General features: G+C 30.4%; 2 long non-coding RNA genes across 6 annotated transcripts; one reads left to right on the forward strand and one right to left on the reverse strand.

Moving 5' to 3' along the window:
* Positions 1–5,911: 5,911 nt before the first annotated feature.
* Positions 5,912–8,483, reverse strand: LOC135267241 (uncharacterized). Of its 3 annotated transcripts, none has more exons than XR_010335620.1 (5): positions 8,469–8,483; positions 7,032–8,328; positions 6,695–6,965; positions 6,143–6,641; positions 5,912–6,090 (listed from the first exon to the last, which is right to left on the reverse strand). It is a non-coding gene; the product is annotated as an uncharacterized LOC135267241 (long non-coding RNA). The 3 variants fall into 3 exon arrangements; XR_010335619.1 differs by having other exon boundaries at positions 6,695–6,753; positions 6,821–8,328; XR_010335618.1 differs by having other exon boundaries at positions 6,695–8,328.
* Positions 8,484–20,512: 12,029 nt separating this feature from the next.
* On the forward strand, positions 20,513–23,213 carry LOC135267240 (uncharacterized). 3 transcript variants are annotated; one of them, XR_010335616.1, is made up of 5 exons: positions 20,514–20,656; positions 20,797–22,304; positions 22,372–22,430; positions 22,484–22,982; positions 23,035–23,213. It is a non-coding gene; the product is annotated as an uncharacterized LOC135267240 (long non-coding RNA). The 3 variants fall into 3 exon arrangements; XR_010335617.1 differs by having other exon boundaries at positions 20,797–22,093; positions 22,160–22,430; XR_010335615.1 differs by having other exon boundaries at positions 20,513–20,656; positions 20,797–22,430.
* The last annotated feature ends 1,361 nt before the right edge of the window (positions 23,214–24,574 follow it).

The raw sequence follows: 24,574 nt of genomic DNA on the forward strand, positions 1-24,574 counted from the left end.
TATTAATGTTATTGTTACTAATATGACGACTAAGAACGACTCTCAAGACTTTGGTGACTTTTATGTCTTCTCCTTTTTCCTCCACTAAAGTGTTAGTCTTAATTAATTTAGTTTAATTTCGGTTTTTCAAACATTTTATTTTAAAGCAAATTTTTGTTAAAGATTATTTATATCCGACTCTATAACTCGCTTATGGTTGGTCCTACAAGAAAAATGCAAATAACTATTTTGTAGGAAATTTTATCAGCTTTAATCTTGAAAGAATGATAAAAATAGATAGAAGTAACTGTTTTCGAGATATAAGCAAAAAACCAAAACACTGTTACCTTAATTAAGCGTTTGCATATAAGCAAATTTAGTACTATTAGTATTATTATTATTAATGTTATTGTTATTAATATGACGACTAAAGACGACTCTAAAACCTTTAGTGACTTTTATGTCTTTTTCTTTTTCCTCTACTAAAGTGTTAGACACAATTAAATTAGTTTAATTTCAGTTTTTCAAACATTGTATTTAAAGCAAATTTTTGTTAAATATTATTTATATCCAACTCTATAACTCGCTTATGGTTGGTCTTACAAGAAAAATGCAGATAACGATTTTGTAGGAAATTTTATCAGCTTTAATTGTGAAGGAAAGATAAAAATTGATAAGAGTAACAGTTTTCGAGATATAAGCAAAAAACCAATAAGAAAACTGTAACTGTTACTGAACAAGAATGTAATTCAGTTTTCAATGTTTGAGACGAAGACGAAAATGCGGCATTTAAAATCGACTCTGAAGACTTCAGTGACTTTTATGTCACCTTCTTTTTCTTCTAATAAAGTATTGGACCCATTAAATTAAGTGTATTTTAAGTCACAAGACATTTTATGTTAAAGCACTTTTTTTTAAATATTAATTATTTTCAAACTTATATCTCGCTTATGGTTAGTCCTACATGAAAAATGCAAATAACTCTTTTGTAGGAAATTTTATCAGCTTGAATTTTAGTAAAAAGATAAAAATTGATAGGAGTAACTGTTTTCGAGATATAAGCAAGAAACCAAAACACTGTTACCTTAATTAAGCGTTTGCATATAAGCAAATTTAGTACTATTAGTATTATTATTATTAATGTTATTGTTATTAATATGACGACTAAAGACGACTCTAAAACCTTTAGTGACTTTTATGTCTTTTTCTTTTTCCTCTACTAAAGTGTTAGACACAATTAAATTAGTTTAATTTCAGTTTTTCAAACATTTTATTTTAAAGCAAATTTTTGTTAAATATTATTTATATCCAACTCTATAACTCGCTTATGGTTGGTCTTACAAGAAAAATGCAGATAACGATTTTGTAGGAAATTTTATCAGTTTTAATTTTGAAAGAAAGATTAAAAATGATAGGAGTAACAGTTTTCGAGATATAAGCAAAAAACCAATAAGAAAACTGTAACTGTTACTGAACAAAAATGTAATTCAGTTTTCAATGTTTGAGACGAAGACGAAAATGCAGCATTTAAAATCGACTCTGAAGACTTCAGTGACTTTTATGTCACCTCCTTTTTCTTCTAATAAAGTATTGGACCCAATAAATTAAGTGTATTTTAAATCACAAGGCATTTTCTGTTAAAGCACTTTTGTTTTTAATATTAATTATTTTCAAACTTATATCTTATATCTCGCTTATGGTTAGCCCTACATGAAAAATACAAATAACTACTTTGTAGGAAATTTTATCAGCTTTAATTTTAGTAAAAAGATAAAGATTGATAGGAGTAACTGTTTTCGAGATATAAGCAAGAAACCAAAAAACTGTTACCTTTATTAAGCGCTTGCATATAAGCAAATTTAGTACTATTAGTATTATTATTATTAATGTTATTGTTATTAATATGACGACTAAAGACGACTCTGAAACCTTTAGTGACTTTTATGTCTTCTCCTTTTTCCTCTACTAAAGTGTTAGACACAATTAATTTAGTTTAATTTTAGTTTTTCAAACATTTTATTTTAAAGCAAGTTTTTGTTAAATATTATTTATATCCAACTCTATAACTCGCTTATGGTTGGTCCTACAAGAAAAATGCAAATAACGATTTTGTAGGAAATTTTATCAGTTTTAATTTTGAAAGAAAGATAAAAAATGATAGGAGTAACAGTTTTCGAGATATAAGCAAAAAACCAATAAGAAAACTGTAACTGTTACTGAACAAAAATGTAATTCAGTTTTCAATGTTTGAGACGAAGACGAAAATGCAGCACTTAAAATCGACTCTGAAGACTTCAGTGACTTTTATGTCACCTCCTTTTTCTTCTAATAAAGTATTGGACCCAATAAATTAAGTGTATTTTAAATCACAAGACATTTTCTGTTAAAGCAATTTTTTTTTAAATATTAATTATTTTCAAACTTATATCTCGCTTATGGTTAGTTCTACATGAAAAATGCAAATTACTATTTTGTAGGAAATTTTATCAGCTTTAATTTTAGTAAAAAGATAAAAATTGATAGGAGTAACTGTTTTCGAGATATAAGCAAGAAACCAAAAAACTGTTACCTTAATAAAGCGCTTGCATATAAGCAAATTTAGTACTATTAGTATTATTATTATTAATGTTATTGTTATTAATATGACGACTAAGAACGACTCTCAAGACTTTGGTGACTTTTATGTCTTCTCCTTTTTCCTCCACTAAAGTGTTAGTCTTAATTAATTTAGTTTAATTTCGGTTTTTCAAACATTTTATTTTAAAGCAAATTTTTGTTAAAGATTATTTATATCCGACTCTATAACTCGCTTATGGTTGGTCCTACAAGAAAAATGCAAATAACTATTTTGTAGGAAATTTTATCAGCTTTAATCTTGAAAGAATGATAAAAATAGATAGAAGTAACTGTTTTCGAGAAATAAGCAAAAAACCAAAACGCTGTTACTTTAATTAAGCGTTTGCATATAAGCAAATTTAGTACTATTAGTATTATTATTATTAATGTTATTGTTATTAATATGACGACTAAAGACGACTCTAAAACCTTTAGTGACTTTTATGTCTTTTTCTTTTTCCTCTACTAAAGTGTTAGACACAATTAAATTAGTTTAATTTCAGTTTTTCAAACATTTTATTTAAAGCAAATTTTTGTTAAATATTATTTATATCCAACTCTATAACTCGCTTATGGTTGGTCTTACAAGAAAAATGCAGATAACGATTTTGTAGGAAATTTTATCAGCTTTAATTTTGAAAGAAAGATAAAAATTGATAGGAGTAACAGTTTTCGAGATATAAGCAAAAAACCAATAAGAAAACTGTAACTGTTACTGAACAAGAATGTAATTCAGTTTTCAATGTTTGAGACGAAGACGAAAATGCAGCATTTAAAATCGACTCTGAAGACTTCAGTGACTTTTATGTCACCTCCTTTTTCTTCTAATAAAGTATTGGACCCATTAAATTAAGTGTATTTTAAATCACAAGACATTTTATGTTAAAGCACTGTTTTTTAAATATTAATTATTTTCAAACTTATATCTCGCTTATGGTTAGTCCTACATGAAAAATGCAAATAACTATTTTGTAGGAAATTTTATCAGCATTAATTTTAGTAAAAAGATAAAAATTGATAGGAGTAACTGTTTTCGAGATATAAGCAAGAAACTAAAAAACTGTTACCTTAATTAAGCGCTTGCATATAAGCAAATTTAGTACTAAAAACAACTCTGAAGACTTTGGTGACTTTTATGTGTTCTTCTTTTTCCTCTACTAAAGTGTTAGACCCAATTAATTTAGTTTAATATCGGTTTTTCAAACATTTTATTTTAAAGCAAATTTTTGTTAAAGATTATTTATTTCCAACTCTATAACTCGCTTATGGTTGGTCCTACAAAAAAATACAAATAAATATTTTGTAGGAAATTTTATCAGCTTTAATTTTGAAAAAAGATAAAAATTGATAGGAGTAACTGTTTTCGAGATATAAGCAAGAAACCAAAAAACTGTTACCTTAATTAAGCGTTTGCATGTAAGCAAATTTAGTACTATTAGTATTATTATTATTAATGTTATTGTTATTAATATGACGACTAGAGACGACTCTGAAACCTTTAGTGACTTTTATGTCTTCTCCTTTTTCCTCTACTAAAGTGTTAGACACAATTAATTTAGTTTAATTTCAGTTTTTCAAACATTTTATTTTAAAGCAAATTTTTGTTAGATATTATTTATATCCACCTCTGTAACTCGCTTATGCTTGGTCCTACAAGAAAAATGCAAATAACTACTTTGTTGGAAATTTTATCAGCTTTAATTTTGAAAGAAAGATAAAATTTGATAGGCGTAATTGTTTTCGAGATATAAGCAAAAAACCAATAAGAAAACTGTAACTGTTACTGAACAAAAATGTAATTCAGTTTTCAATGTTTGAGACGATGACAAAATTGCAGCATTTAAAAACGACTCTGAAGACTTCAGTGACTTTTATGTCACCTCCTCTTTCTTCTAATAAAGTATTGGATCCAATAAATTAAGTGTATTTTAAATCACAAGGCATTTTCTGTTAAAGCACTTTTGTTTTTAATATTAATTATTTTCAAACTTATATCTTATATCTCGCTTATGGTTAGCCCTACATGAAAAATACAAATAACTACTTTGTAGGAAATTTTATCAGCTTTAATTTTAGTAAAAAGATAAAGATTGATAGGAGTAACTGTTTTCGAGATATAAGCAAGAAACCAAAAAACTGTTACCTTTATTAAGCGCTTGCATATAAGCAAATTTAGTACTATTAGTATTATTATTATTAATGTTATTGTTATTAATATGACGACTAAAAACGACTCTAAAGATTTTGGTGACTTTTATGTCTTCTCCTTTTTCCTCTACTAAAGTGTTAGACACAATTAATTTAGTTTGATTTTAGTTTTTCAAACATTTTATTTTAAAGCAAGTTTTTGTTAAATATTATTTATATCCAACTCTATAACTCGCTTATGGTTGGTCCTACAAGAAAAATGCAAATAACTATTTTGTAGGAAATTTTATCAGCTTTAATTTTGAAAAAAAGATAAAAATTGATAGGAGTAACTGTTTTCGAGATATATAAGCAAGAAACCAAAGTGAAAATTGTTACAGTTACAGTAGATAGAGATAGCCGGTTCAAAAACCACCTCCACCTCCCTCTACTGCGCATGTGTGAAAATTGTGTCAGTCAGCCGCAGACGCAAGCGCGTAATCGCAGCTCGCTGGCCTGCGACCAGCTGGTCAGCCGGCCTGCGGCCGACGCCATTTGTGATGATGCAAATATATTTATGTAGTATAATAATAATAATAATAATAATAATCGTCGCCATCTTGGAAGTTTGAAAGTCGGCGGCGGTCATTTTTGTTTAATGGTAAATTGGCGCCAAATTTAAATTATTTCAAAATTAATATTTGAAATTAGTCGGCCATGTTTGTTTGTTAAAAAAAATGGCGCCAAAATTTTAATTTATTTAAAAATTAATATTGGGTGTAATGTTGGTAGCGCCGATGTCGTCACAAATTCCGCCTAAATTCTCACGTTAGATGGCGCCACGGTCTGCAAACTTTTCGCTAGATGGCGCTGCCGTCAGCGCAGCCGTCAATCAAAGATGGCGCTGGCCTCCATTTTTTTTTTAAACACACCCCCCGCCCGTTTGCGAATATGCAACCAAGAAAACAAGTAGTAGTAGTAGTAGTAGCTTTTTGGGGTTGTGAAATTTTTGGTTTTTGGGGTTGTGAAATTTTGAATATATGATTTTTGAAATGTGCAATTGTGAATACATGAAGTATATATACAATACATGCTGTATTGAGTTAAGCAAAATATCAGAAAATCATCGCGCTTGTCACTAATAACTAATAAAGGAAAGTCATTATTTTATCGATAAGGAAAAAAAACCTAGTATATGTAGTTTTTTATTTTTGTAATGTTGTTTGCCTAACTTGTCTGTTGCGCACCAAGTTTATTTTGTTATTTGTTTAAAATATAATGCAAAAAAAGTTGTTGTTGTTGTTGTTCCTTCCATGGGGAGTCGAACCTCAGGTAGGTAGAGTGGATAGTGCTGTCTATTTTGGAAACCTGAAAAAAATCATAAATTAGTTTTTTAAATAGAGGTGAACATGACACTTACCAAAAAATTTTACATTAATCTTCGTGAACAATACGTTCGAAATTAAAAATGTGGGCATCATGTTCCTGATTTCCATTAGCTTGCTTACGTCCCATATAAATCAAATAAGATCCGAGTCCTTCCATTAGTGTCGTAATTATGGTATCATTCATAACTGCTGTTAGTCGTTTAGGTAAAAAAACTTTACCGACGTTGTCCAGATATGCTACCATCATAACCCCATGTTGTGTGTTTGCCTTGGTTAAATTGATGATTTTATATTTCTTGTTCACTTCCAAATCGTTGGCACTGACATATGTATCAGTATATTCACAGGCAGCAATTTTATTCAGATTTAATAGTTGATCAGCCATTACAGAATCCTTTGAAATTTAAATGCAAAAATACACAGCGGAGCACATACAACTTCTCACAAAGATAGTTTTAATAAAACTGGTGAAATGTGTAAAAAACGGAACTTTTATAATCAATTTTTGCGGTTAACAGATAACACGCTTTCCTAAAAAATAAAAATGAAATAAAATATGATTTAATACTAATTTTGTGGTTTACCTTATCGTAGGAATTTTGTGACGCACTTTTTGTTTGATAAAAATTTGATAAAAATTTTCCTAAAAAATTAAACACATTTTTAGCAATCAAATGTGGTAAACAAATTTAAAAAATTAAAGAATTTACCAAAAAAAGATTATTTATGTTGGTTTTAGAGAAGAATTCAGTAGTCTGAATCGGAAGAATTTGTGGATGAAGAACTTGTGCCGAAGTCAATATTTTCGATAAACTTACGATGCGTCTTTTTGGCACAACTTTTGTAGGTCTGAAGCTGAAATTAGATGTTTAAATTAGATGTTTAGAAAGAACGTTTTATTAAGTTGTAATATAAACTTACTGTAAACAAACACTGATGAATACACCAACTACACCAACTATCTTCTTCACGAGTATAATCTGTTAAATTTTCAACCAGGACTGCATTGTGTGTAATAATCTTTTTAAAAGATAATTTTTTCAATTGAATTAAGATGGGTTCTCGCGGACAATTAATGTTAAATATAGATAAAGTTTTAGGTCCCGCTTGTATGACACTCTTAGTAAACTCATCATATTCAAAGTAATTATTTTCATTAAAAAAGTACAGCTTTCCGTTTAAATATCTAAATGTCCTTGTTATTTTATTAGGAACACCTTCAAATAATTCGTTTGTTAAACCAGGAACATTATATCCAGAGATGCAACTAGATAATGTAATATATGTATTATCTCTGAGAAAAAGATAAATACCACCTGAGTAAGTTGTTATCGCTGCCGAAATTGGACTTGATATTTTAAATTCTTCGCTTATAGATTTCGGATAATTAGTTTTAAATCTAAAAGTAGATAATGAAAAAAATATAAACTTCAGCTTTTACAATAATTACTATATCATCTGTTGAGGGTTTATGATAAATTGTTGTAAATTCTTCAAAATCTTTTGGTAAAAAATGTTAACCGCCCAGTAATTAATTAAGGTTTTGGATATGAATTTTTACCTATTTCAATTAAACAAATCCACTTTTTTTATAAAAGATGTATAAATGTGTTTTAACTATTAGAAATGTATATATTGTTTGTAAACTATTGGATATAAATTTTTTGGGGAAAATGATTGTAACGATAAATTAATAATCAAATACAACTGGATATTTATAAAATTTTTGATTCATAAATTTACAAGAAAAAAACGTTAGACAGGAAATAAGATCACAAAAATAATCAGAATGAATATTATTTTTTATTATACATAAAACAAACTACATACTTAAACTAAAAAAGTCATACACCTAAATAAATTTTTAATTGCAGTTTTTAAGCCAAACCTAACGCTATGAACATCATAAAAAACGCTATGAACATCATAAAACGATCCAACATGTATGAGGTTTAATGTACCCATACCCAAATGTCAATTATACCCCGCTCCTCATCGGTGTCTATCGCGGCGGTCAAGCGCCCCACGGTAAAAATATCAAAATAACCTCCAAGGGATGGGGGCGGTTCCAGTCGCAGATAGATGTTAATAAGGGAAACCCACTCGAAGGTGCCCGCGGGAATTTGGGTGAGGAGGTGGTCCACCTCCTCTTCGGTTAACCCAGCGTGGTTAACAACCAAATCTGGGTTATAGTCCCCATAGTAACCTGCGGGATGTTCTGTAACAAAAGAAAGAGAAATTTAATAAATAGATTACATTAATTTATTAAGACTGATGATGAAGTGTTGTAATTAAATTTCAAACAATTGATTCGGAAAAAATTTAAAATAAAATAATGTAAAAATTATTTCTACTTACTAGACATGATGGTTGTGTTGACTGTTGATATTTCAATAAAAATTATTTCACACACTAAAAGTTGATCCCTTTATACTTTTTGTAATCTTAACTAGAGTGGAGAGGGCAGGTTAATGAAGTAGGAGAAGGAAACGAGATTAAAACTTTAAACGTTTATTTCGGTAAATTCTGAATTACATAATTATAAATAAACCGTACATTATTAAGACTACAGATACATATTTTAGTTTTTAAGTAATGATGCATACATAACGGAAGTTGTGGTTGCAATTTTGGACAAGAGTTTGCTTCCTCCAAATTGATGATCCTAGGGTAAAAGTCCTTTGAATCGAAAAATTGTCTTAAAAAATCCTCTTTAACGCTTCCTTTTACGTAAATAATATCGATAACATCATCGATAATATTTTCTTCTAGTATGTTATAAATATTTTCATAGTCGATATTTCCACTGTTGTAACGTAATAGATGATGATTTAATTCTAAATATTTCACTTGTTTTTTTACATCTGCACTTAGTTGACGAAACGGCACCGGTGATTTAAACAAATAGTGACCAGTTCGATGTCCATCAAATATTGTTAATTCTTTAACGATGAATTCAGGTATATAAAATCCTTGAACATCAATCACTACTACCTTCATGTTGAACACTTAAATCTAGACTGAAAAATTTGTTCACGATGAGCAGAATTTAAGATCTCCTTTAAAATATTTTTCATTTGATTAATTCTAAACTTAAACCTTTCTCTGTCTGCAGCGCATTGTATCCAATAGTTTCCTTTTCTAGCATCTTGATAAGCATATGACCAAACTATTAGATTATGTACTTCCGGAGCACTATCACTTATAGTAACACTTTTTTTCATCCTTATATCAGTTGTCTAATTATTCCTGTTAACGGATAGTACTGCATTATTCTATCATGAATGATAATACAATAAGCTCTTGTATCGGCTGGGAAATTATTATCGCTTTCAAATTCTAAGCTGATATCAATGGTGGAACTTCGAATTGCTTCGTTTTGCTTGGAACAGTCTAATACAAATATCGGTCTTTTTGTATAATCTGTATAGCTTAATATAGGTTCAGCACGATCTTTTCCATTAAATTCCTTATAAAAATCAACGTAAGCTTGATATGCTTCTAAATATTTATTTTTAGCAAATTGTAGTTTCCATGTTTCATATGGATAAACATTTGAATTCAACCATAAACGTACGCTTCTTACATCACAATGATCAAATAGAGTAACATCAGACTTTGGATTATTTTTTCGGTTTGTTTGAAAGCAAACGATAATAAATCTTGGTCTTTCTAATTGAGTAGATGTTTTAACTCTCCAGATGTCGTTATTAGTTTGTCGAACTGATGGAAGTTCATGAATTTCCCATTTTCTGAACGGTAACGATATAACACGATCTTTGTTGATCCCTTCTAATATAGTTAATTTAATTTCATCATTTGGGTAAACATGTTTTGCTTTTAATTCAATATTGTTAATCTTAAGTGTCGCTTTTCTCGTTCCGGTAGAAATGAAACAATTAGCATCGTTACGACTTCGTATTAATCGAAGTTTTTGATGACCGCTAACTATCCGATGATAATCAAATGGTAAATTTAACAGATAAGATAAAGGGATTCTAAATGAAAACGTATTATCAGTTTCATTAAATGTCTTCAGTTGTTGACTTTCTTGATCATTCCATCCAGCGAGAGTTAATGCTCTTACTTCATCTTTGCCATAACATAGAAAAGTTTTGATTGTAGATACTGTTCCGACTTCACGTACACTATCTAACTCAACATTATTCAATTCATAGCTTACATTCTCAAATAAATATGCTGCTGCATTATTAGTCAAGGTTACATTTCCACCGCCAGTTTCCGGTACCGGATCTGGTATGAACTCACCGTCCACTTGTATAAATGATTCAAAGAGAGAAATCCAAATATCTCTCTGATTAATTATAATTTCGATTTCATCATTGTTATCGTCATCCTTATATCAGTTGTCTAATTATTCCTGTTAACGGATAGTACTGCATTATTCTATCATGAATGATAATACAATAAGCTCTTGTATCGGCTGGGAAATTATTATCGCTTTCAAATTCTAAGCTGATATCAATGGTGGAACTTCGAATTGCTTCGTTTTGCTTGGAACAATCTAATACAAATATCGGTCTTTTTTTATAATCTGTATAGCTTAATATAGGTTCAGCACGATCTTTTCCATTAAATTCCTTATAAAAATCAACGTAAGCTTGATATGCTTCTAAATATTTATTTTTAGCAAATTGTAGTTTCCATGTTTCATATGGATAAACATTTGAATTCAACCATAAACGTACGCTTCTTACATCACAATGATCAAATAGAGTAACATCAGACTTTGGATTATTTTTTCGGTTTGTTTGAAAGCAAACGATAATAAATCTTGGTTTTTCTAATTGAGTCGATGTTTTAACTCTCCAGATGTCGTTATTAGTTTGTCGAACTGATGGAAGTTCATGAATTTCCCATTTTCTGAACGGTAACGATATAACACGATCTTTGTTGATCCCTTCTAATATAGTTAATTTAATTTCATCATTTGGATAAACATGTTTTGCTTTTAATTCAATATTGTTAATCTTAAGTGTCGCTTTTCTCGTTCCGGTAGAAATGAAACAATTAGCATCGTTACGACTTCGTATTAATCGAAGTTTTTGATGACCGCTAACTATCCGATGATAATCAAATGGTAAATTTAACAGATAAGATAAAGGGATTCTAAATGAAAACGTATTATCAGTTTCATTAAATGTCTTCAGTTGTTGACTTTCTTGATCATTCCATCCAGCGAGAGTTAATGCTCTTACTTCATCTTTACCATAACATAGAAAAGTTTTGATTGTAGATACTGTTCCGACTTCACGTACACTATCTAACTCAACATTATTCAATTCATAGCTTACATTCTCAAATAAATATGCCGCTGCATTATTAGTCAAGGTTACATTTCCACCGCCAGTTTCCGGTACCGGATCTGGTATGAACTCACCGTCCACTTGTATAAATGATTCAAAGAGAGAAATCCAAATATCTCTCTGATTAATTATAATTTCGATTTCATCATTGTTATCGAAAGATCTTACTTGCGGACTATATGTATGTTCTTCCTCTTTACTTATGCTGTCGTCTATTTCCGGTGAACTGTAAACCTGAAGTTTGCTGGCGGACATTATATCCTAACGATTTAAGAATCTGCACGCTCTGATGTGATAATGTCGACTGATGACAAGATACTGACTGATAATTTGATGGATTGTATGATTTTTTATATTGATTTTGAAACACTAAACCCATGTTTATGCTTCTTTTTTCAGAGCAAGACGAATATTGATTGTTTGACCGTTAAAATCTATAGGACGATGGTCTTGATCAACAATATCAATAGTTAGGTTAGGTATATTGGATCTATTAATGATAGGTAAATAAATAGGATTTAATGGTTCCACAAAAATCTGTTCGGCTGGACTAACACTTAAAGCAGTTTCATAAAGAGTATGAGATTCTTTGTTTTTGTAGAAAGAACCTCTTACAATATTACACTCGATACGTATTGTATTAACCTTAATTATGTTAACAGGTAAATCACTTTCATGTAATTGTCTTGCTTTAAGTTTCCTTTTAGAAAAACCTAACAATTTACCAATACTATCTTCGTGAGCGAAATTAATGTCGTAAATACTAAATATCTCACACTTTAATGTGTTTTCGTTAGCCTTCAATGAAAATGTATTCTGTTTTTGAGCATCAGTTGCAGATCGTCCACTAAGAATTATTTGTATATATTTTTCTATAGCAGCTATTTCATAAGCACCTTTCGGAAATGTTATCACTTTTTCTTCAGTAGTGTTCGGAGCAAAATAATAAAATTTATTTGTACCCTCTTCTATATTTGGTATATTATTGTTAGTATAAAAACCGATTAAAGCTATAGAATAATTCGAATTTTCTTCAAGGTCAATGGGTGGCTCATAGTGTTCAGACAGCGTACTTTCAACACCTGTTAGGGAGAATGTCTTATACATGACTGAATAAAATACATGATTATCTCATCTTTTATTATGTAAAAACATCAAACATAAATGTCCGCAATTATATGATAAAAATTGATAACGATCATGATTAAAGTAAATATTACAATTTCCTAAGTATCGTACTAATTCTAGAGGTGGCTTTAGATTTCCATAACTATCAAAATAATCAACCTGTTTATTTGTTTTTCTATAACAAACCCAATGAGTTCCGGATCCTTTTTTAGAGTCCAAATTAATGATACCACATTCTGTCTTATCAGGTTTCATATGAATTAATTCATCTCTCATAAAAACGCCTTTAAATTTGGATAGTTTTAATAATTTAGCATATCTTCTTAAATCATTATCAGTTAGTGCCCTATTAGGCAGTTTTATTGGTAGTTTTTTGGAAATTTACGTAAATACAATCCATAACCTCGTGGTTGCTTTCGAAGATATAAACCACTTCCCGCCTTCCCGATAGCGATATCTTCCAGTACTTTATTATGACGTTTATTCTCATCTAATTTCTGTTTCGCTGCTTTAGCATCATTTACAGCTTTAGTTATAGCAGCAGCACCTCCGCCCATAGCCCCTAAGGCACTAAGTCCTCCAAAAATTAATGGTAACAATGGTAAAAATCCTCCTGTTTTTATAGGTATAATACGAGGAATTTTTATACGCTTACGACCTCCAGATTTTCTAACTGCTATACGAGCAGCTGATAATGCAGATTTTATATTATCATATCCCTTATTTTCTAAATTTGATAAAAGAGCTTTATGAAAAGGTTGTTGTTTTTTCTGTGTCCTCTTTCTAGATTTCTTTGTCTTCCTTTTCGATTTTTTCCCTTGGATTCCCATACCTAATTTCCTTTTGACTTTCATTGCGTTAGTTACAAACCAGGCACTTGCTTTTTCACCAAATGAAGCGTCTTTAGACTTAACACGTGACCATGCACTATCTTCTAAAATTCGATCCGCTTGATGTCTATCTTTTAAATCGTTGGAATTAGCGTAAGCTATATCGTGCGTTTTACAAAAGCTGTCAAGCTTGTTTATTCCAGGATCACCTCGTTCTAACCGTTTCTTAAGTTTTGTACCAGGTCCGCAATATTGATATCCTGGTAAATGTAATTCAAAAGGTAATTTATTGATTGCAGTATTTAATAGTCCTTCCCCTTTGAAAGACAACATTTAACTGAACTTTTTTCCCTATATAAACCTTCTTATAAATGTTTTTAATTTAGTATGAAAATGAAAGTGTTAAAGCAAAAATTACAATTACCTATCATAAATCATGATTATAATAATGTTGATAATAAACATAAAATGTCTCATCGACATGGTACACTTTTACCCGAATCAATACGTTGTATAATTTGTGGACCTTCTGGTGGAGGAAAAACTAACATATTATTGTCTTTATTGTTTGATCCCAACGGATTGAAATTTGAAAACATATATATTTATTGTAAATCATTATATCAACCGAAATATAAACTGCTTAGTGATGTGCTACAAAAAATTAAAGGAATGGAATATAACCAGTATGAACATAATGAAGACGTGCTAGATCCAAAAGATGCAAAAAATAACTCCATTTTTATATTTGATGATGTCATAATGTGTAATCAAGCTAAGATAAGGGATTACTTTTGCATGGGCCGGCATAAAAATATTGATAGTTTCTATCTCTGTCAAACATATACAAAAATACCGAAACATTTAATTCGAGATAATGCAAATTTATTGGTAATATTAAAACAAGATCTGTTAAATTTAAAACATGTATATGAAGATCATGTTGGTGCTGATATGAAATTCGAACAATTCTGTGAAATATGTCAGGAATGTTGGAAAAACCAATATGGTTTTTTGGTTATATGTAAAGATAATGAATTAAATAAGGGTCGATATAGAAAAGGGTTTGATCATTTTATTCAAGTGTAGATTGATATCTATTTGACAACGTTTCCAGACCGGTTAATATCGGTCTCTATCCGATAATAACCGCTCTGGAACCGGTATTAACCGATATCACACCGATACTAACCGGTCTGAGACCGATATTAACCGGTCTGGAAACGTTGTCAAATAGATATCAATCTACACTTGAATAAAATGATCAAACCCTTTTCTATATCGACCCTTATTTAATTCATTATCTTTACATATAACCAAAAAACCATATTGGTTTTTCCAACATTCCTGACATATTTCACAGAATTGTTCGAATTTCATATCAGCACCAACATGATCTTCATATACATGTTTTAAATTTAACAGATCTTGTTTTAATATTACCAATAAATTTGCATTATCTCGAATTAAATGTTTCGGTATTTTTGTATATGTTTGACAGAGATAGAAACTATCAATATTTTTATGCCGGCCCATGCAAAAGTAATCCCTTATCTTAGCTTGATTACACATTATGACATCATCAAATATAAAAATGGAGTTATTTTTTGCATCTTTTGGATCTAGCACGTCTTCATTATGTTCATACTGGTTATATTCCATTCCTTTAATTTTTTGTAGCACATCACTAAGCAGTTTATATTTCGGTTGATATAATGATTTACAATAAATATATATGTTTTCAAATTTCAATCCGTTGGGATCAAACAATAAAGACAATAATATGTTAGTTTTTCCTCCACCAGAAGGTCCACAAATTATACAACGTATTGATTCGGGTAAAAGTGTACCATGTCGATGAGACATTTTATGTTTATTATCAACATTATTATAATCATGATTTATGATAGGTAATTGTAATTTTTGCTTTAACACTTTCATTTTCATACTAAATTAAAAACATTTATAAGAAGGTTTATATAGGGAAAAAAGTTCAGTTAAATGTTGTCTTTCAAAGGGGAAGGACTATTAAATACTGCAATCAATAAATTACCTTTTGAATTACATTTACCAGGATATCAATATTGCGGACCTGGTACAAAACTTAAGAAACGGTTAGAACGAGGTGATCCTGGAATAAACAAGCTTGACAGCTTTTGTAAAACGCACGATATAGCTTACGCTAATTCCAACGATTTAAAAGATAGACATCAAGCGGATCGAATTTTAGAAGATAGTGCATGGTCACGTGTTAAGTCTAAAGACGCTTCATTTGGTGAAAAAGCAAGTGCCTGGTTTGTAACTAACGCAATGAAAGTCAAAAGGAAATTAGGTATGGGAATCCAAGGGAAAAAATCGAAAAGGAAGACAAAGAAATCTAGAAAGAGGACACAGAAAAAACAACAACCTTTTCATAAAGCTCTTTTATCAAATTTAGAAAATAAGGGATATGATAATATAAAATCTGCATTATCAGCTGCTCGTATAGCAGTTAGAAAATCTGGAGGTCGTAAGCGTATAAAAATTCCTCGTATTATACCTATAAAAACAGGAGGATTTTTACCATTGTTACCATTAATTTTTGGAGGACTTAGTGCCTTAGGGGCTATGGGCGGAGGTGCTGCTGCTATAACTAAAGCTGTAAATGATGCTAAAGCAGCGAAACAGAAATTAGATGAGAATAAACGTCATAATAAAGTACTGGAAGATATCGCTATCGGGAAGGCGGGAAGTGGTTTATATCTTCGAAAGCAACCACGAGGTTATGGATTGTATTTACGTAAATTTCCAAAAAACTACCAATAAAACTGCCTAATAGGGCACTAACTGATAATGATTTAAGAAGATATGCTAAATTATTAAAACTATCCAAATTTAAAGGCGTTTTTATGAGAGATGAATTAATTCATATGAAACCTGATAAGACAGAATGTGGTATCATTAATTTGGACTCTAAAAAAGGATCCGGAACTCATTGGGTTTGTTATAGAAAAACAAATAAACAGGTTGATTATTTTGATAGTTATGGAAATCTAAAGCCACCTCTAGAATTAGTACGATACTTAGGAAATTGTAATATTTACTTTAATCATGATCGTTATCAATTTTTATCATATAATTGCGGACATTTATGTTTGATGTTTTTACATAATAAAAGATGAGATAATCATGTATTTTATTCAGTCATGTATAAGACATTCTCCCTAACAGGTGTTGAAAGTACGCTGTCTGAACACTATGAGCCACCCATTGACCTTGAAGAAAATTCGAATTATTCTATAGCTTTAATCGGTTTTTATACTAACAATAATATACCAAATATAGAAGAGGGTACAAATAAATTTTATTATTTTGCTCCGAACACTACTGAAGAAAAAGTGATAACATTTCCGAAAGGTGCTTATGAAATAGCTGCTATAGAAAAATATATACAAATAATTCTTAGTGGACGATCTGCAACTGATGCTCAAAAACAGAATACATTTTCATTGAAGGCTAACGAAAACACATTAAAGTGTGAGATATTTAGTATTTACGACATTAATTTCGCTCACGAAGATAGTATTGGTAAATTGTTAGGTTTTTCTAAAAGGAAACTTAAAGCAAGACAATTACATGAAAGTGATTTACCTGTTAACATAATTAAGGTTAATACAATACGTATCGAGTGTAATATTGTAAGAGGTTCTTTCTACAAAAACAAAGAATCTCATACTCTTTATGAAACTGCTTTAAGTGTTAGTCCAGCCGAACAGATTTTTGTGGAACCATTAAATCCTATTTATTTACCTATCATTAATAGATCCAATATACCTAACCTAACTATTGATATTGTTGATCAAGACCATCGTCCTATAGATTTTAACGGTCAAACAATCAATATTCGTCTTGCTCTGAAAAAAGAAGCATAAACATGGGTTTAGTGTTTCAAAATCAATATAAAAAATCATACAATCCATCAAATTATCAGTCAGTATCTTGTCATCAGTCGACATTATCACATCAGAGCGTGCAGATTCTTAAATCGTTAGGATATAATGTCCGCCAGCAAACTTCAGGTTTACAGTTCACCGGAAATAGACGACAGCATAAGTAAAGAGGAAGAACATACATATAGTCCGCAAGTAAGATCTTTCGATAACAATGATGAAATCGAAATTATAATTAATCAGAGAGATATTTGGATTTCTCTCTTTGAATCATTTATACAAGTGGACGGTGAGTTCATACCAGATCCGGTACCGGAAACTGGCGGTGGAAATGTAACCTTGACTAATAATGCAGCGGCATATTTATTTGAGAATGTAAGCTATGAATTGAATAATGTTGAGTTAGATAGTGTACGTGAAGTCGGAACAGTATCTACAATCAAAACTTTTCTATGTTATGGTAAAGATGAAGTAAGAGCATTAACTCTCGCTGGATGGAATGATCAAGAAAGTCAACAACTGAAGACATTTAATGAAACTGATAATACGTTTTCATTTAGAATCCCTTTATCTTATCTGTTAAATTTACCATTTGATTATCATCGGATAGTTAGCGGTCATCAAAAACTTCGATTAATACGAAGTCGTAACGATGCTAATTGTTTCATTTCTACCGGAACGAGAAAAGCGACACTTAAGATTAACAATATTGAATTAAAAGCAAAACATGTTTATCCAAATGATGAAATTAAATTAACTATATTAGAAGGGATCAACAAAGATCGTGTTATATCGTTACCGTTCAGAAAATGGGAAATTCATGAACTTCCATCAGTTCGACAAACTAATAACGACATCTGGAGAGTTAAAACATCGACTCAATTAGAAAAACCAAGATTTATTATCGTTTGCTTTCAAACAAACCGAAAAAATAATCCAAAGTCTGATGTTACTCTATTTGATCATTGTGATGTAAGAAGCGTACGTTTATGGTTGAATTCAAATGTTTATCCATATGAAACATGGAAACTACAATTTGCTAAAAATAAATATTTAGAAGCATATCAAGCTTACGTTGATTTTTATAAGGAATTTAATGGAAAAGATCGTGCTGAACCTATATTAAGCTATACAGATTATAAAAAAAGACCGATATTTGTATTAGATTGTTCCAAGCAAAACGAAGCAATTCGAAGTTCCACCATTGATATCAGCTTAGAATTTGAAAGCGATAATAATTTCCCAGCCGATACAAGAGCTTATTGTATTATCATTCATGATAGAATAATGCAGTACTATCCGTTAACAGGAATAATTAGACAACTGATATAAGGATGACGATAACAATGATGAAATCGAAATTATAATTAATCAGAGAGATATTTGGATTTCTCTCTTTGAATCATTTATACAAGTGGACGGTGAGTTCATACCAGATCCGGTACCGGAAACTGGCGGTGGAAATGTAACCTTGACTAATAATGCAGCAGCATATTTATTTGAGAATGTAAGCTATGAATTGAATAATGTTGAGTTAGATAGTGTACGTGAAGTCGGAACAGTATCTACAATCAAAACTTTTCTATGTTATGGCAAAGATGAAGTAAGAGCATTAACTCTCGCTGGATGGAATGATCAAGAAAGTCAACAACTGAAGACATTTAATGAAACTGATAATACGTTTTCATTTAGAATCCCTTTATCTTATCTGTTAAATTTACCATTTGATTATCATCGGATAGTTAGCGGTCATCAAAAACTTCGATTAATACGAAGTCGTAACGATGCTAATTGTTTCATTTCTACCGGAACGAGAAAAGCGACACTTAAGATTAACAATATTGAATTAAAAGCAAAACATGTTTACCCAAATGATGAAATTAAATTAACTATATTAGAAGGGATCAACAAAGATCGTGTTATATCGTTACCGTTCAGAAAATGGGAAATTCATGAACTTCCATCAGTTCGACAAACTAATAACGACATCTGGAGAGTTAAAACATCTACTCAATTAGAAAGACCAAGATTTATTATCGTTTGCTTTCAAACAAACCGAAAAAATAATCCAAAGTCTGATGTTACTCTATTTGATCATTGTGATGTAAGAAGCGTACGTTTATGGTTGAATTCAAATGTTTATCCATATGAAACATGGAAACTACAATTTGCTAAAAATAAATATTTAGAAGCATATCAAGCTTACGTTGATTTTTATAAGGAATTTAATGGAAAAGATCGTGCTGAACCTATATTAAGCTATACAGATTATACAAAAAGACCGATATTTGTATTAGACTGTTCCAAGCAAAACGAAGCAATTCGAAGTTCCACCATTGATATCAGCTTAGAATTTGAAAGCGATAATAATTTCCCAGCCGATACAAGAGCTTATTGTATTATCATTCATGATAGAATAATGCAGTACTATCCGTTAACAGGAATAATTAGACAACTGATATAAGGATGAAAAAAAGTGTTACTATAAGTGATAGTGCTCCGGAAGTACATAATCTAATAGTTTGGTCATATGCTTATCAAGATGCTAGAAAAGGAAACTATTGGATACAATGCGCTGCAGACAGAGAAAGGTTTAAGTTTAGAATTAATCAAATGAAAAATATTTTAAAGGAGATCTTAAATTCTGCTCATCGTGAACAAATTTTTCAGTCTAGATTTAAGTGTTCAACATGAAGGTAGTAGTGATTGATGTTCAAGGATTTTATATACCTGAATTCATCGTTAAAGAATTAACAATATTTGATGGACATCGAACTGGTCACTATTTGTTTAAATCACCGGTGCCGTTTCGTCAACTAAGTGCAGATGTAAAAAAACAAGTGAAATATTTAGAATTAAATCATCATCTATTACGTTACAACAGTGGAAATATCGACTATGAAAATATTTATAACATACTAGAAGAAAATATTATCGATGATGTTATCGATATTATTTACGTAAAAGGAAGCGTTAAAGAGGATTTTTTAAGACAATTTTTCGATTCAAAGGACTTTTACCCTAGGATCATCAATTTGGAGGAAGCAAACTCTTGTCCAAAATTGCAACCACAACTTCCGTTATGTATGCATCATTACTTAAAAACTAAAATATGTATCTGTAGTCTTAATAATGTACGGTTTATTTATAATTATGTAATTCAGAATTTACCGAAATAAACGTTTAAAGTTTTAATCTCGTTTCCTTCTCCTACTTCATTAACCTGCCCTCTCCACTCTAGTTAAGATTACAAAAAGTATAAAGGGATCAACTTTTAGTGTGTGAAATAATTTTTATTGAAATATCAACAGTCAACACAACCATCATGTCTAGTAAGTAGAAATAATTTTTACATTATTTTATTTTAAATTTTTTCCGAATCAATTGTTTGAAATTTAATTACAACACTTCATCATCAGTCTTAATAAATTAATGTAATCTATTTATTAAATTTCTCTTTCTTTTGTTACAGAACATCCCGCAGGTTACTATGGGGACTATAACCCAGATTTGGTTGTTAACCACGCTGGGTTAACCGAAGAGGAGGTGGACCACCTCCTCACCCAAATTCCCGCGGGCACCTTCGAGTGGGTTTCCCTTATTAACATCTATCTGCGACTGGAACCGCCCCCATCCCTTGGAGGTTATTTTGATATTTTTACCGTGGGGCGCTTGACCGCCGCGATAGACACCGATGAGGAGCGGGGTATAATTGACATTTGGGTATGGGTACATTAAACCTCATACATGTTGGATCGTTTTATGATGTTCATAGCGTTTTTTATGATGTTCATAGCGTTAGGTTTGGCTTAAAAACTGCAATTAAAAATTTATTTAGGTGTATGACTTTTTTAGTTTAAGTATGTAGTTTGTTTTATGTATAATAAAAAATAATATTCATTCTGATTATTTTTGTGATCTTATTTCCTGTCTAACGTTTTTTTCTTGTAAATTTATGAATCAAAAATTTTATAAATATCCAGTTGTATTTGATTATTAATTTATCGTTACAATCATTTTCCCCAAAAAATTTATATCCAATAGTTTACAAACAATATATACATTTCTAATAGTTAAAACACATTTATACATCTTTTATAAAAAAAGTGGATTTGTTTAATTGAAATAGGTAAAAATTCATATCCAAAACCTTAATTAATTACTGGGCGGTTAACATTTTTTACCAAAAGATTTTGAAGAATTTACAACAATTTATCATAAACCCTCAACAGATGATATAGTAATTATTGTAAAAGCTGAAGTTTATATTTTTTTCATTATCTACTTTTAGATTTAAAACTAATTATCCGAAATCTATAAGCGAAGAATTTAAAATATCAAGTCCAATTTCGGCAGCGATAACAACTTACTCAGGTGGTATTTATCTTTTTCTCAGAGATAATACATATATTACATTATCTAGTTGCATCTCTGGATATAATGTTCCTGGTTTAACAAACGAATTATTTGAAGGTGTTCCTAATAAAATAACAAGGACATTTAGATATTTAAACGGAAAGCTGTACTTTTTTAATGAAAATAATTACTTTGAATATGATGAGTTTACTAAGAGTGTCATACAAGCGGGACCTAAAACTTTATCTATATTTAACATTAATTGTCCGCGAGAACCCATCTTAATTCAATTGAAAAAATTATCTTTTAAAAAGATTATTACACACAATGCAGTCCTGGTTGAAAATTTAACAGATTATACTCGTGAAGAAGATAGTTGGTGTAGTTGGTGTATTCATCAGTGTTTGTTTACAGTAAGTTTATATTACAACTTAATAAAACGTTCTTTCTAAACATCTAATTTAAACATCTAATTTCAGCTTCAGACCTACAAAAGTTGTGCCAAAAAGACGCATCGTAAGTTTATCGAAAATATTGACTTCGGCACAAGTTCTTCATCCACAAATTCTTCCGATTCAGACTACTGAATTCTTCTCTAAAACCAACATAAATAATCTTTTTTTGGTAAATTCTTTAATTTTTTAAATTTGTTTACCACATTTGATTGCTAAAAATGTGTTTAATTTTTTAGGAAAATTTTTATCAAATTTTTATCAAACAAAAAGTGCGTCACAAAATTCCTACGATAAGGTAAACCACAAAATTAGTATTAAATCATATTTTATTTCATTTTTATTTTTTAGGAAAGCGTGTTATCTGTTAACCGCAAAAATTGATTATAAAAGTTCCGTTTTTTACACATTTCACCAGTTTTATTAAAACTATCTTTGTGAGAAGTTGTATGTGCTCCGCTGTGTATTTTTGCATTTAAATTTCAAAGGATTCTGTAATGGCTGATCAACTATTAAATCTGAATAAAATTGCTGCCTGTGAATATACTGATACATATGTCAGTGCCAACGATTTGGAAGTGAACAAGAAATATAAAATCATCAATTTAACCAAGGCAAACACACAACATGGGGTTATGATGGTAGCATATCTGGACAACGTCGGTAAAGTTTTTTTACCTAAACGACTAACAGCAGTTATGAATGATACCATAATTACGACACTAATGGAAGGACTCGGATCTTATTTGATTTATATGGGACGTAAGCAAGCTAATGGAAATCAGGAACATGATGCCCACATTTTTAATTTCGAACGTATTGTTCACGAAGATTAATGTAAAATTTTTTGGTAAGTGTCATGTTCACCTCTATTTAAAAAACTAATTTATGATTTTTTTCAGGTTTCCAAAATAGACAGCACTATCCACTCTACCTACCTGAGGTTCGACTCCCCATGGAAGGAACAACAACAACAACAACTTTTTTTGCATTATATTTTAAACAAATAACAAAATAAACTTGGTGCGCAACAGACAAGTTAGGCAAACAACATTACAAAAATAAAAAACTACATATACTAGGTTTTTTTTCCTTATCGATAAAATAATGACTTTCCTTTATTAGTTATTAGTGACAAGCGCGATGATTTTCTGATATTTTGCTTAACTCAATACAGCATGTATTGTATATATACTTCATGTATTCACAATTGCACATTTCAAAAATCATATATTCAAAATTTCACAACCCCAAAAACCAAAAATTTCACAACCCCAAAAAGCTACTACTACTACTACTACTTGTTTTCTTGGTTGCATATTCGCAAACGGGCGGGGGGTGTGTTTAAAAAAAAAATGGAGGCCAGCGCCATCTTTGATTGACGGCTGCGCTGACGGCAGCGCCATCTAGCGAAAAGTTTGCAGACCGTGGCGCCATCTAACGTGAGAATTTAGGCGGAATTTGTGACGACATCGGCGCTACCAACATTACACCCAATATTAATTTTTAAATAAATTAAAATTTTGGCGCCATTTTTTTTAACAAACAAACATGGCCGACTAATTTCAAATATTAATTTTGAAATAATTTAAATTTGGCGCCAATTTACCATTAAACAAAAATGACCGCCGCCGACTTTCAAACTTCCAAGATGGCGACGATTATTATTATTATTATTATTATTATACTACATAAATATATTTGCATCATCACAAATGGCGTCAGTCGGCCGCAGGCCGGCTGACCAGCTGGTCGCAGGCCAGCGAGCTGCGATTACGCGCTTGCGTCTGCGGCTGACTGACACAATTTTCACACATGCGCAGTAGAGGGAGGTGGAGGTGGTTTTTGAACCGGCTATCTCTATCTACTAGTTACTGAACAAAAATGTAATTTAGTTTTCAATGTTTGAGACGAAGACGAAAATGCAGCATTTAAAAACGACTCTGAAGACTTCAGTGACTTTTATGTCACCTCCTTTTTCTTCTAATAAAGTATTGGACCCAATAAATTAAGTGTATTTTAAATCACAAGACATTTTCTGTTAAAGCACTTTTTTTTTAAATATTAATTATGTTCAAACTTATATCTCGCTTATGGTTAGTCCTACATAAGAAATGCAAATAACTATTTTGTAGGAAATTTTATCAGCTTTAATTTTAGTAAAAAGATAAAAATTGATAGGAGTAACTGTTTTCGACATATAAGCAAGAAACTGTTACCTTAATTAAGCGCTTGCATATAAGCAAATTTAGTAATATTAGTATTATTATTATTAATGTTATTGTTATTAATATGACGACTAAAGACGACTCTGAAACCTTTAGTGACTTTAATGTCTTTTTCTTTTTCCTCTACTAAAGTGTTAGACACAATTAAATTAGTTTAATTTCAGTTTTTCGAACATTTTATTTTAAAGCAAATTTTTGTTAAATATTATTTATA

This window comes from Tribolium castaneum, chromosome 10, assembly GCF_031307605.1.
Source record: "Tribolium castaneum strain GA2 chromosome 10, icTriCast1.1, whole genome shotgun sequence".
In the NCBI taxonomy this organism is placed as follows: Eukaryota; Metazoa; Arthropoda; class Insecta; order Coleoptera; family Tenebrionidae; genus Tribolium; species Tribolium castaneum.